General features: G+C 39.0%; 1 protein-coding gene across 3 annotated transcripts in view; it reads left to right on the top strand.

The window, feature by feature from the left end:
* SSH2 (slingshot protein phosphatase 2) overlaps positions 1–13,853 on the top strand; it is a 247,840-nt gene that overhangs the window by 64,450 nt on the left and 169,537 nt on the right. The gene's annotated exons all lie outside the window — the stretch shown is intronic.

Genomic DNA, 13,853 nt, shown 5'->3' with positions numbered 1-13,853 from the left:
CATAGTAGGTATTCTATAAATATCGCTGAAGTTTCATCAATGGAAACTCTCTCTCGAATGAAGCTGTGCCTCTCAAGTATATCACCATAGTACTGCCTGCTTTTAAACTGTCTTTACTTCACCTTCATGGCGCAGTGAAGGTGATCACTATTTTAAGACCTCATTCAACCGTTATGTTGATTTATCTGGTTGCACTTCATTCAGCACTGACGAAGCGTCTGAAATGGCATGAAGTCAGTTATTGTGACTCACTAATAGCTGGAGTGGTGCTCACTTCCCTAGTACTTGAAAACATTAACTGACGAATTCATATGAACACTCGTTTATTATCAACATTTTGCAGATGACGCACTGAGGGTGGAAATGTTATATTCTTTGCCCAACGTTGTGTGATAATCAGGGGCAGCGCTGACATCAGGTCTCAGCTGACAGCCATCAGTGAGCTCATTATCAGCAGGCAGCATGACATCAGATCTCAGCTGACAGCCATCAGTGAGCTCATTATCAGCAGCCAGCATCTTCAGTGATGGAATGTGTACCAGTCTCCTTATATATAGTGCCTTACAAGATTTATCCTGTTCAGTCTGCAGTGGAGTCTTCTAGACTTGGACTGGCTTATTGTTTTGGCTGATTTTGTCTTACAGAGGTCAGTGCATGGCAGTCCACGTAAAGAATATTTTTATGAAGTTGGACACGTGGGGAAAAGACTCTAGTTTTAATAGTTTTCTCTCTTAGAAAAAATTAGATGGGTATATATATTTGCAGATTACTCAGGATTGCTTGATTTTATCGCCAGAACTTTCATTCATTTAAGTCAGGTTTGTTGTCTTTTCTTCTTCAAGAGGCAAAAGCGCTTACATGTACTTGGCTGGCTTTACCTGTAAAGGTACTGGATCTTCATCCTGTTTTGTGTGCTCAAGAAGTGTTTCCCATACTTTTTATTTCTTTTCTCACCTTCCCATTCCCACCCCCACATCGAAGGAGATTGAAAAGCTCCTTCCCAATTTGAAGACTTAAACTTGAAAACCAAAGTTTTTGCAGAGCAAACTGACTGAAATGCCACTTCAAATTTTTTTCAAAGGAAGTGGTACGGAATCTTGATAACTATTTGAAATAGAAGTTAACTGTTGTTATGAAGAGTAGAAGATAAAGAACTTTTTCAATAAACCTTGGAATAACAGAAATGTGAACTTTGGTTAGCTATATTCATTCCTTCCCTTATGCACGCACTCATTCATTCACCAAGCATTGATTGACTCTCATGTACAAATTACCAGGCCCAAGGCATTGGGGGTTAGGCCTAAAATATCAAATCGACCCTAAGAGCAAACATCCAGCTATAAGGTAAAAAAGGTCTGAGGCTCTAATGTAAAACATGGTGACTGTAGTTAACATTGTATTTTATAATTGAAATTGCTAAAAGAGCAGAACTTAAATGTTTTCACCAAAAAAAAAAAAAAGATAAATATATGAGGTGACTGACGTGTTAGTTAACCAGTTGGGGGAATCATTTCCCAATGTATTCATATATCAAATCGCCATAATGTACACTTTAAATATCTTACAATTTTACTTGTCAGTTTTACCCCAATAAAGCTGAAATTAAAATTACTCTAGGAGAATGTATAATCTACTCTTCAACAGATTAGTTTTATGGATATTCATGGAAATGCAGTACATGGGGAGGAGAGAAGAAATCTGTGGGTGAGTGGAAAGAAATTTGGCTGGAGGCAAAGAAGGGATGGCTCTCTCTGGAAGAGGGCTGGCTGCCTTACATCTCCTGGGGCTTTCCCGGAAGAGAGGAGAGGAATGTAGAGAGACCTCTGCCCCTTCTCTAGTCCCACTCATCCTCTAGGGAACCAGATAAAGGGTAGAAGCAGAAGAAGCTATTTGCTCCCTCTGCTATGCACAGGGTTGTTGGAGGCCTCCATAATGGGAAGAGGGACTGCCTGCCCTAGAGCAGGGTGACCGTGTGACTGGAAGAGGTCACAGAGGAAGAAGACACTGGCCCTAGCTCAGGAGTTTCACTTTGTCTCCAGATAAGAAAGAATGTGGGCAGTGACTAGAGCAGGTTCCGTTACTAGTGGCTGCAGCAGCTACTGAGACTCCTGAGGGTTCTCTTCAAATTTCCCATGCCCATACCTACTGCTATCCTGCCTTAAAGGAGAAAGAGCTCAGCCTGAGCTGGGATTCCCATTATGGTGATTGTGGGGTTCAGCTAGAAACAACTGGATTCATTACCATTGTAGGGTTATTTCTTCCCTAGCCTGTAGGTCAGGAAAATGCTTGTTGTGTTATTTTGTCTCCTAAGAATACAACTTAATTCTTTCTCTCCTTTCTTTGTTCTTCTGACCCCACCCCTACCCTACCAAGCAGGAAGAGGGATGGATATAGGTGGTCATACCATTTTTATGGTCTATTTCGCTCTTTTGCTTGGATATTATATCCTTGTAGGGAATGCATTTTCCCTCTGTGCGATCAAAACAGATTTTATGTTTGAATAGCCCAGTGAAAGGGAAAGGTATTAGCCTTCTGTTATTAAAAAAAGTAAAAAGGGAAAGCTACCCTCTAGAATTGAATGTGAAGAGGGCAGATGAAAAGAAAGGAAAATCTAAAATGTAGAAACTATTTGGTTTAGAATACTTTACATTTTTAAACTTTAGGTTTGCATTCTCTTCTAGGTCAGGACAGATGTCTCAGAATAGATGGCAACTTCAGCGGAGGTTTTCATCTGTAGTGGGGTAGGAGAATGGCTTTGGGAGAGAAAGAATATATGACGTGGCTAATACTAAGTTCAAGATGAAGGATTTAAGAATTTTTAAAAGTTACTAGCATTAAGATAAGCCCTGGTTCAAATGAGTAGCCAACCTATGGATTGAAGATAGAAGGAGCTTTAATCTTCAAGATTCTTTGGAGGCATCCTGTTTTTCTTGTGTGTTTTAAGTTTTAGAATATGGTGTATGGAATGATCAAAACAATGAATGATTTGTTGGCTTAGAAAGTAAAGCTACACTTAGAAGGGGAGAACCGCTGTTGTCAGGAAATCTACTTTTGTAAATCTCTAGAGATTGTAAGCACAAGCAAGATGCTTGTGGATGAACCTACAGATACAATGATAACCAACTGGTTGGATGGAAGGTGGTGATGGTATGTGGGCCAACGAGCATGTGCATCTGGTCATTTCTGTTGATTTGTATTTACCCTCTTCCTTTCAGCTCTCTCTCTCCCTTTCAGCTCTCTGTACTGTGTTTTTTATTTCTTTTTTCAGACTCACTTGCAGAGACACCATTTCACTAGCCAATGGACAGAAATGTAAAAAGAATTTAAAAAGGAAAATTCGTTGCTAAGGAGATGTGGTTTTTATTACGAGTTTCAAATGGCCATTTAGCCAACAGCGAACAGCTGTCAGACCAGAGTTCGGGATGATTTGAATTGTTTCTGCCTCACCTCTGCTGCATAGTAAAGAGATTGCTGATTAGGGCACCTGGTCAGAAAAGAGGTTAAAAGTGTTGCTAGTGGCAGAAACATAGTTTTACCATGAACAGTATTCCTATTTTTTCCTTTGGAGGGAGTCTGATCCAAATGGTAACGCTGGTAGAAAGCCTCCTATGATGTTAAAATTATTTTTCTTTATTCCAGAATAAAGCATAGCTCGACTATTTTATCCTAGAATAACAAATGAGAAACAGTTTTCAACTTTTCTTTTTTTGAAGTCTTACCCTCTTAAGTGATTTATTTGAAGAGAAATGAGGTTTGTAGTAATCTTGGGTACAAAGTCTACTTTAAAAATTAGCTTTATAATTTAACTCAGTGGCTCTCATCATGGCTGCACGTTAGAATCACCTGGTGACTTTTTAAAATAATTTAATAACAGGGTCTCACCTCAGTCCAGTTAAACCAGGATCTCTGTGAGTGGGACCCAGGTATTAGTATTTTTTAAATGCTCGCAGGATTATTCTAATGTGAATCAAGGGTTCAGAACCACTGTTTTATCTCTAGCTATGCTAATTTTTTTTGCCTCCAAATCAGAGCTCCAATCTGCAACATTTGTAACATCTGTTTACATGAAGAGAGAATAAAATATGAGATTGATTAGAATAATGAGTTGACTGTTTGCATTTACTACCTCAGGTACAATGCAATTAACTTTTATTCAGTGAAATTCCTTGGCTAGGCTTCTGTTAAAAGAGGAGCAACATACTGAAATTAGGTAAGTCAAATCCTCAGTAAACCTGTGTCAATGAAGGGTAAAGTTTTCCATGAGGTTATTAAGACTTACACTTCCTGTGTCAACACTGCTAGGAGCTGGCATAGAAAAGAATCAAAGAGCACTTTTATACTTTGTGTATTATAACTTTATTAAAATAAAATATACACACAGAAAAGTGCACTTATTTTGTACTTTTATTTATATCGTAAATTTTCACAAACTGAAGTTTTCACAAACACACATCAAGAAACTGTGTGACCTGGACCTAGATCAAGAAATGGAATATTACTACTCCCCTCCACCGGTTCCCCCTTCCTCCAACACCCCCTCCTTGCTTCCTTCCAGTCACTACTCACCCTCTGGCTATCACCCCCCAGAGATAACTACTCTCCTGACTTCTTGACCATTTGATTTTGATGTGGGCATGAGGCTATGCCCTTTAGATGACCTCTCTGACCTCCAGAATCAGGGGTCAGCATCATGTAATATTTAAAGAGCTCAGGTTCAAGGTTCCAACAGCCTGAGTCAAAGTCCCAGCTCATAGTAAGTCACACTGGCTGTGTGACTCCACTTCTCTAAGCCTTACTTGCCCCATCTGTAAAACAGGTGTAACAATAGGACCTGTCTCATAGAGTTGTTAGAATTAAATGAGATAATTTATGGGTCTGGCACATTACCTGTGCTGAGAGCAGAGGCAGATATAGTATTCCCTGATGTCATCATGTCTTCAGCAGAGTCAGGACAACGCCACTATGGTCCATGGGCACAATTTAGTTCATAGTCTAGCTCTGGAGGGAAGGAGGAGGAAAAAGTGGGCATCCTGACCGTCTTTCCTTTTCCTCACCATCCTTGATTTGGCCTGTGACATGACTAACTTGTGGCAACTTCTAAAATATGTTATTTAAATTCATAAAGTGATTACTGAAAGGCCAGAAACGTCTTCTTATGCATCTATATATTTGCCACAGCACCTAGCACAATGATTTACAAGTTGCACGTCGTGTCGTGCCTTGGATAAAGGAATCTGAAAATGACGCTTCCTGCACATCTTGCTTTCCTGTGCTGGATTTGTATTGGTCTGATTTCTGTTCCTTTTGACCAGAGACATATTTTTGAGACATCTAGCACAAGAACATACAGAATGTAGCAGTTAAACAATTGCAGGCAGAAACCAAGAACTTGGCCTAATTTATAAAATCAACAAAATAAAAGCTCTAACTAGCTGAGTTATTCTGCTTCCATGATCTGAGGTCAGGCCTGCTCAGGTATATTTTCCCCTTATTTTGGTTTAGGAGAACAAGCAAAACAGGAGATGGCAGGACTTGTAGGCTTTTCATTAATAAAATTGTACAGACTTTTTTTTAAAGATTACAGTTTGGAAACAATTTATCCTTTGGAAGGTTAGCAAGATAATTTATTGAGCACTTACTATTTGCCAGATGTGTTAAGTGATTTTCATACAATTTAGTCTTAAATCCAAGTCTTTGAGGTTAAGTACTTTTAGTATTTCCCATTTAAAGCTGAGGAAACAGAGACTTGCCTAACGTATGTGACAGTGCTGATATTGAGAGCCAAGTCTGCCTGACACTCCCTGCTTGAGCCCTTAACCTTATGCTGGATTGCCTTTACCCTTGAACAGAATATTGTTATTCTCATGCGAGGAGATCAGGAGCAAATGGAATAGTGGGTCTCAGCTCCGGCTTTGCAGCAGAATAATCTGTGGAGCTTTTCAAAAATATAGACACTCAAATGTCACTTTAGGAAGTTCCTAATTCAGTGGGTCTTGGATGAGCTCAACATTTTTATTCTTTACAAAGCTCCATAGGTGTTTCTTCGTGCAGCCAGAGTTAAGAATAGTGGTTCATAGAAGTTCCCTAGAGAGGAATTATAAGATTACAGATTTGGGGGCATTTGAAGACTGAATTTGGAATATTGTAGAGACACATCGTTGTTAGAAGTGTAGAGAAGGAGGAGGTAGCTTAATAACAATCAAGTTTCATGTTTCAGGAGGTAAGATAGTGTTTATCACTGGAAATTGGATATATCACTGGGGTATTTTATAGAAGGATTGATTCTCCATTCTTTCTATGCATTTCTAGAGTGCTGCCACTTTTGTGCTCAAGCAGTCTTTCTCAACCCTAGTTTGCTCTCCCAGGTAATCTGTTTTCTCAGTGCTGGGGGTGAAGTCCTGGTGAAGTCACGATTTCAGAGCTGTTAGGCAAGAACTGCTAACCTTGGAGAGAGCAGTGGATGGCCCTGATTAAGACAGATGCTGTGGGAGAGTTGTAAACTTAACAAATTCTTAATCTCAATGGATCCTGTCTTCTGAGTTCCTCCTAATGCCTTTTGTTTATGTTTTTGTAATCTCAGTGTGCTTTGGCAGTAGGGAAGGGGTAGTAATTCTTCCTTTCACTTTACAATTAAGAAAGTTGAGTTATAATTTCAAAGGCCATGACTTTCTGAGAACTATAAATGAAATAATGGCTAACATTTGTTGAGCACTAACCATGTGCCTGGCTCTATCCTAAACACTTTTACATTCATTATCTCATATTACATCTCTGATGTGAGTAGTGTTATTTATCCCTGTTTTAGAGATAAGAAAACTGAGCTCATTTATTCTACAATTCCTTGAGTTTACTCTCTGGCAGTCACCGTGCTGGGAAATGAGTATCCAGTGATGAACAAGTCAGACCCTATACTTATGGAACTTACAGTCCATTGGGGAAGACACATAATAAAAAACAAATAAGAATTCAGTTACAAAATGTGATAGTACTATGAAAAATACAAATGGGTAATAATAATAAAGAATAACAAGGCAGAATTGCCATTTAGATAAAGGATAATCAAGAAGAGCCTCTCTAACGTGGTGATATTTTAGCTCAAGATAGTTAAAGAGTTTGCTTAGCATCACATCTAGTAAGTGGTGAAATTCAAGTCTGATTCCTAAAGCTCTACTCACCATGCATGCTGCCTGTTAGACATGTGCTTGGAATCCACCCCAGGTTTGTGACTCTCCTCTCTGGTCTGACCAGCATTCATACCGTGACATTGTACCAGATTTCCAGAAGGGCATCATAAAGAAAGAAATTATAACAGTAAGATAGTTTTTTAAAAAGAAACTTGCTTCCTAAAATGCTTCTTTAAAAAGAGCACTAGGAGGCAGCATAGAGAAAGGAGAGCAAACAGGGTGGCAAATAGTATATGAATTTCAGCAAATGATGGAGAGACACAAAGAAGCTGAAAATCTCTGCTGTAAATGCGCTAGGTACATTTGCATGAAGAAATGCCCTCTTCACATGTATGGGCTGGGGTGGATGTTCCACTTTGGATCAACATCCTATTTCCTGTCCTTACTTGAACTTAGTTTGAAGGCCCTGATTTAGGAGCCAAGCAGAAGACTGCTCATGGAAGATTCTAAGAAGTGTTAGATGGTGCCTAGAACCTCAAGGTGCTTGGAAAGAATGTAGGAGGAAGGGGAACTGCTCTTGGGAAGGGAAAGGACAGAGAGGAACAGTGAAATACAGTCTTGAATTTAAATGCTGCAGTCTTCTTCTGACTCTATTGCAATGCTTGATGTGCCAAGTTACTGTCTTAGGGTTTTCCAACAGAGGCCTCTGCATTGCCCTTTGCTCCAGAAGAATTTGTTCACTTGCTCTTTTTCCTCCCAGGAAATAACAGCAATTCTTTTTTTTTTAATTTTTTTTTTTAATAGGCAAAGGATCTGAATAGACATTTCTCCAAAGAAGACTTTTTTTTTTTTTAATTTTTGGCTGCATTGGTCTTTGTTGCTGTGCGCGGGCTTTCTCTAGTTGCGGTGAGCGTGGGCCACTCTTCATTGCGGTGCGCAGGCTTCTTGTTGCGGTGGCTTCTCTTGTTGCGGAGCACAGGGTCTAGGCACACAGGCTTCAGTAGTTGCAGCGTGTGGGCTCAGTAGTTGTGGCACAAGGGCTTAGCTGCTCTGCGGCATGTGGGATCTTCCCGGACCAGGGCTCGAACCCGTGTCCCCTGCATTGGCAGGCGGATTCTTAACCACTGTGCCACCAGGGAAGTCCCAATAACAACAATTCTTAGGCTGGTCAGAGTCTGTAGAAGTGTGATGCAAGTTGTTAGATTCTGGATTATAAGCCTAACTGTTTAGATGTAAAGAGTGCCTAGTGTAAATTTCTGCTTGGAAAAGATTTGTGTGTGATATTCATATATACATCTTACTTGATGATTGTATTGGTGAAGATTATAAATTGACTCGATCCTTGCAATCTTGACAGTTTAGTCAAAAGTTATAATAGTGTTCAAAGTCTTTGACTCAGAAATCTAATTCTTGAAAATTTCCTCTGAGGAAATTTTTTAAAAGAAAAGTATATGTACTAACATATTAGTGAATATGTTTAATAATAGGAGAGAGGAGATGGTTAAGTAAACTATGGTAATATTAACTCAATGAAGCCATTAAAATGAAAAACATGAAAACTATTGATATATAATTCTATGAGAAATTATATATGAAATGTTAAGTGAAAAAGTAAATAAATGGAAAAATTAAGTTGCATCTCTACCTAAGTCTTATGACAAAATAAATAACAGATAGATCAGAGAATTAAATTTAAAAAAATTGATATTACAAGTTAGAACATACAGGAGAAACTTTTTTTTATAATCTTGGAGCAGGAAAGCCTTTTTAAAAATAATGACACAAAACTCAGAAATCATAAAAGAAAACATTGATGAATTCAAATAAAGTCAAAAATTCTACATTAAAAGATCCTGTAAACAAAGTCAAAGACAAACAACATGTTGGGAGAAAGATTTTCAACACATGACAAAAATCTAATTTCTAAAATACCTAATGTGTTCTATAATTTTTTTAAACCTCAGAAACATAATAGACCGATGTGCAAAAGAAATTAACAGACTTTCACAGAAAAAGATATACAAATGGCTCTTCAACATATGAAAAGATATTTAATAGTTCTCATAACCAATACCATTTTTTACCTCTCAGATTGGCAAAGATCAAAAAAGTTTGATAATTGCATTGTGTTGGCAGGATCACAGGGGAAGCAGCTTTGCTATTTATTGTTGGTGGGGTGAATGCCCATAATATTTGCTCCAGAAATTTCACTAGTAAAAACTTATCCACCAGAAATATTCCTATATGTGTAAAAATTCATATATTCAGAGATATTCATTGCAACATCATTTGTAATAGAAAAAAATTAGAAATATCCTAGATGTCCATCAAAGGGTTTCCGTATGAACCAATATGAAATTATCTCCTATTGTGAAAAGACAACACCAAGGGCTTCCCTGGTGGCGCAGTGGTTGAGAGTCCACCTGCCGATGCAGGGGACATGGGTTCGTGCCCCGGTCCGGGAGGATCCCACATGCCACGGGGCGGCTAGGCCCATGAGCCATGGCCGCTGAGCCTGCACGTCCGGAGCCTGTGCTCCGCACCACAGTGAGAGGCCACCACAGTGAGAGGCCCGCGTACCACAAAAAACAACAACAACAACAAAAAACACCAAGACAACACCACCAAGATGCAAAGCAGTGTGTGTATCATTTGTGTAAAACAAACAAAAAACCCAAAAACAAAATAGCAGATGGAAAAGAATATGTTTAGATCCTTAAAAACACTTAGATTGTATCTGGTAATATACATAAAAATTAAAAAGAGCAATTGCCTTTAAGGAGAAGAACTTGTTGGCTGGGAAGCAGATGTAAGGTAGAGACTGATTATTTAATGTATATCGTAGTGTCCTTTTTTAAATTAAAAAAAAATTTTATTGCAGTATATTGACATAGAATATTAGTTTGAGGTGTACAACATAGTGATTCAATATTTTTATACATTCTGCACTATACAAAGTTATACTGACTGTATTCCCTGTGCTGTACATTATATTCCCATGACTTATTTTATAACTGGCAGTTTGTACCTTTTAATCCTCTTCACCTATTCCACCCCTCTCCCAACTCTTCTCCCCTCTGGCAACCACTAGTTTGTTCTCTGTATCTGTGAGTCTGTTTCTGTTTTGTTATATTTATTCATGTGCTTTGTTTTTCAGAGTCCATATATAAGTGAAATCACATGGTATTTGTCTTTCTCTATCTGGCTTATTTCACTTATTATTAGCACAATACCCTCTAGGTCCATCCACGTTTTCACAAATGGCAAACTTTCACATGCAATGCAATCCCTATCCAAATACCATGGCATTTTTCACAGAACTGGAACAAATAATCCTAAAATTAGTATGGAACTACAAAAAAACCCCAAATAACCAGGGCAATCTTAAGAAAGAAGAACAAAGCTGGAGGTATCATGCACCCTGAGTTCAAACTACACTACAAAGCTGTAGTAATCAAAACAGTATGATACTGGCACACAAAACAAACAGACACATAAATCAAGGGAACAAAACAGAGAGCCCAGAAATAAACCGATGCACATATGGTCAATTAATCTATGACAAAGAAGGCAAGAATATACAATAGGGAAAAACAATGTCTTCAATAAGTGGTGTTGGGAGCACTACACAGCTACATGTAAAATGATGAAACTAGATCATTTTCTTACACCATATATAAAAATAAACTCAAAATAGATTAAAGACTTAAATGTAAGACGTGAAACCATGAAACTCCTAGAAGAAAACATAGGCAATATGCTCTTTGAAATTGGTCTTAGCAATATATTTTTGGATCTGTCTGCTCAGGCCTGGGCAACAAAACCAAAAATAAACAAATGGGACCACATCAAACTAAAAAACTTTTGCACAGTGAAGGAAATCATCAACAAAATGAAAAGGCCGCCTACTGAATGGGAGAAGATATTTGCAAATGATATGTCCAATTAGGGGTTAATATCCAAAATACGTACCGAACTCAGGAACTGATTAGTGTATAGGTCATATGTGTAGAAGTGTTCAGTGATCTTTGAGGGGAGGGTGTGTGTGTAAACAAAAATTCTAAATTTTTTGTTACTTAACTGCTTTTTTCCTCCTCAAGGAGCTTCTGTAATATAGCAGACCCTCACTGGAGCCATTTTTAGATGCCTTAAAGGTGAGCTACAGAGCAGCCAGTATTGTATTAAGCAATTCTAGCCCTCAGAATTTATGGTCCTTCCTGTTATGAGCTACATGTAACAAGTAAATACAAATTAAAATCCACTGGAATATTAATCAATGTGATGGTGCTATGTCCTAATAATTTAAATTCTACAATGCAAAGTTAGGCCCAGTTCTTGTGATCAGCTCCACCTCTCATTAAGTCATAAGCACTACTGCTTCATTTTCTTCCCCATTCTTGGTTTCCACTGATCTGGTACCATGCCTCCATTTTGAACTATTTTGCACTATCCTGAGCTATTTAAACCACCAAAAGCGCAGCAGAACTGGCCTTGGTATTTCCTTCACTGGCTATTGTGACACTTCCCTGCCTGGCCCCTATGCCTTAAGGGCATGACCTTAGTTTCCATGTTTTGTGTGTATGGTTACCTTTCACTTAGTTATTCTTTCAACAAATATGTACAGAGTACGTCTGATGTGCTAGACACTGTGCTGGCTGTTGGGGATATATAGTGGTACATATAGCAAACGTGGTTCCTCCCTTGGAAATTTACATTCTCGTGGAGAAAGGTGGCATTAAACAGCTAATTTAGCTAGTGAATTTTAAAATTTTGATTGTGATAGATTCTGAAAAGAGGAAAGCACACCATACTGTGAGAATATGGCAGGCCAGGACCTGACCTGCTTAAGGTTAGTGGTCAAGGGAGGGCTTCCTTGGAGAACTGGTGTTTTGAGTGCTCTGAAAGAGGAGTCAGAGTCAACCAGAGAAAAGTTAGGTGGAGAGAATGGGGAAGAAAATACTTAGACGTCAGGAAACTTATTCAAGGAACCAAAAAAAGGTCAATGAGGTTGGAACATAAAAAATAAGGGAGGAAATAACACAAGATGATGCTGGCGAGGTCAGCACAGGCTAGATGGTACTGAGTCTTGTAAACTAAATTAAGAATCTTAGTCTTTATTCCTCAGACAAGAAAAAGCCATTGAAGAGTTTTCAGCTGGGGGTGTGAATTAGGGTACCGTTTAAAAAGATCTACCTGGCTTTACTATGAAGATTGGACTTCCAATTTATTTATTTATTTATGCATGCCATAGACAGTTGGGGCATTGTTTTTTTGTGATTTGGTTTGGTTAACTCATTCGTCAGGCAATGGCGCTCTTAATAAGAGGGAGGTTGACAGAAAGGCAGTATGGTGGTGAAGAGTGTGTGACCCTGGATAAGTTACTTTACTTCTCTAAGTCTCAATTTCTACATCCAAAGAATGGAGATAATAAATAGTATATCTGCTTCATGGGGTAATTGTGAAGATTGAATGAGATAATATCTGCAGAATGTTAGACCTTCGCGGTCTCCTAGGAGTTTCGACTCGCCCAGGAAACAACAAGAGTCGGAAGCCGATGCAAAACGCAAGAGGTTTATTGAAGGCCGGTGCACCGGGGTTCCTTGGTCCTCACGCAGGAGGTCGAAGAAGGAACCCTTTTGGGCGCGAATATGTCAGTTTTATAGGTTCCCACTTCCCCGTATGTAAATTATAGATTTGGTTGTGTTCTCCTGCTGATTGGTCCCGGCTTAGGCTCGGACCAGAGAGGGAACTTGTCCCCAGCTGCCTGATTGGTCTTTGACAGACACCTTTTTTACATTTTGTTATCTCCCTCCTTCTCCCCAGCTGCCTGATTGGTCTTTGACAGACACCTTTTTTTTACATTTTGTTATCTCCCTCCTTCTCGGAAGGGGGCCGGACATCCTGGAAATTTACCCATTGTCTAAGAAGCCCCTACTGTCTGGAGAGTTCTTAATCATTAGCTGGAACAATGTCCCTCGAGTCCCACAAGAACACTTAGATTAAGGCCTGACACATTGTAAGCCTCTAATAAATGTTAGCCACTGTTACAGTCTAATAATCTCATGAAGGGTTTAGCTGCTGCTCTGAGAACCACCCATTCTTGGTGGTCCATGGAGTAACTTTCCATCCGGAGGTCACATGTGGGCTTGTCTAGCCACCACCACTGGACTGTAGGAATCTAGCCTAGTCAGCTGGTAGAGAAACATCATGTATAAGGTTTAATTTCACAAATGTCACTTGGAGATGGAAATGAAAGCTGAGGAATGGTAGCTTGCTTTAACCCTAGCTATGGTTTTGCTTTGAAGCTGGCTTTTGAGAGGTTTCCAACACTTGCAGGAAATCAATAGAATGGAGTCGTTGCTTGGAAACGGCTGTATCTCTTTGTTTCCTGCAATACTAGGTAACTAATGTCTGTAATTATGCTGCTGAGCAAAGCCTCAGGTTGATCAAGGTTAACTGTTGACAGTATTTGAAATGTTAATAATGTCTACTCTAAAACTACTTTTCCAAAATAGATTGTTCCAGCTTCACAAAAGGTTTAAATGCCACTGATTTCTTCATTCAGTGAGATGTAATTCTAGGCCTGGAAACTGGGATCTTCCAATTTAATGTTTTCTAAGAAATTAGTACGCAGAAAATGTGTTTTTTCTTCTGCTTTAAAGTTTGCCACATCACATGCTTATAGAAATTCTCACTGCCTGACTTTTGTTATTGTTAGCGCGTAGCCTG

Source organism: Aethalodelphis obliquidens, unplaced genomic scaffold (assembly GCF_003676395.1).
Source record: "Aethalodelphis obliquidens isolate GAN/ISIS:26980383/991018 unplaced genomic scaffold, ASM367639v1 scaffold38, whole genome shotgun sequence".
In the NCBI taxonomy this organism is placed as follows: Eukaryota; Metazoa; Chordata; class Mammalia; order Artiodactyla; family Delphinidae; genus Aethalodelphis; species Aethalodelphis obliquidens.
The sequence above is the reverse complement of the archived record's forward strand: the minus strand, read 5'-3'. Positions and strand labels throughout refer to the sequence as shown.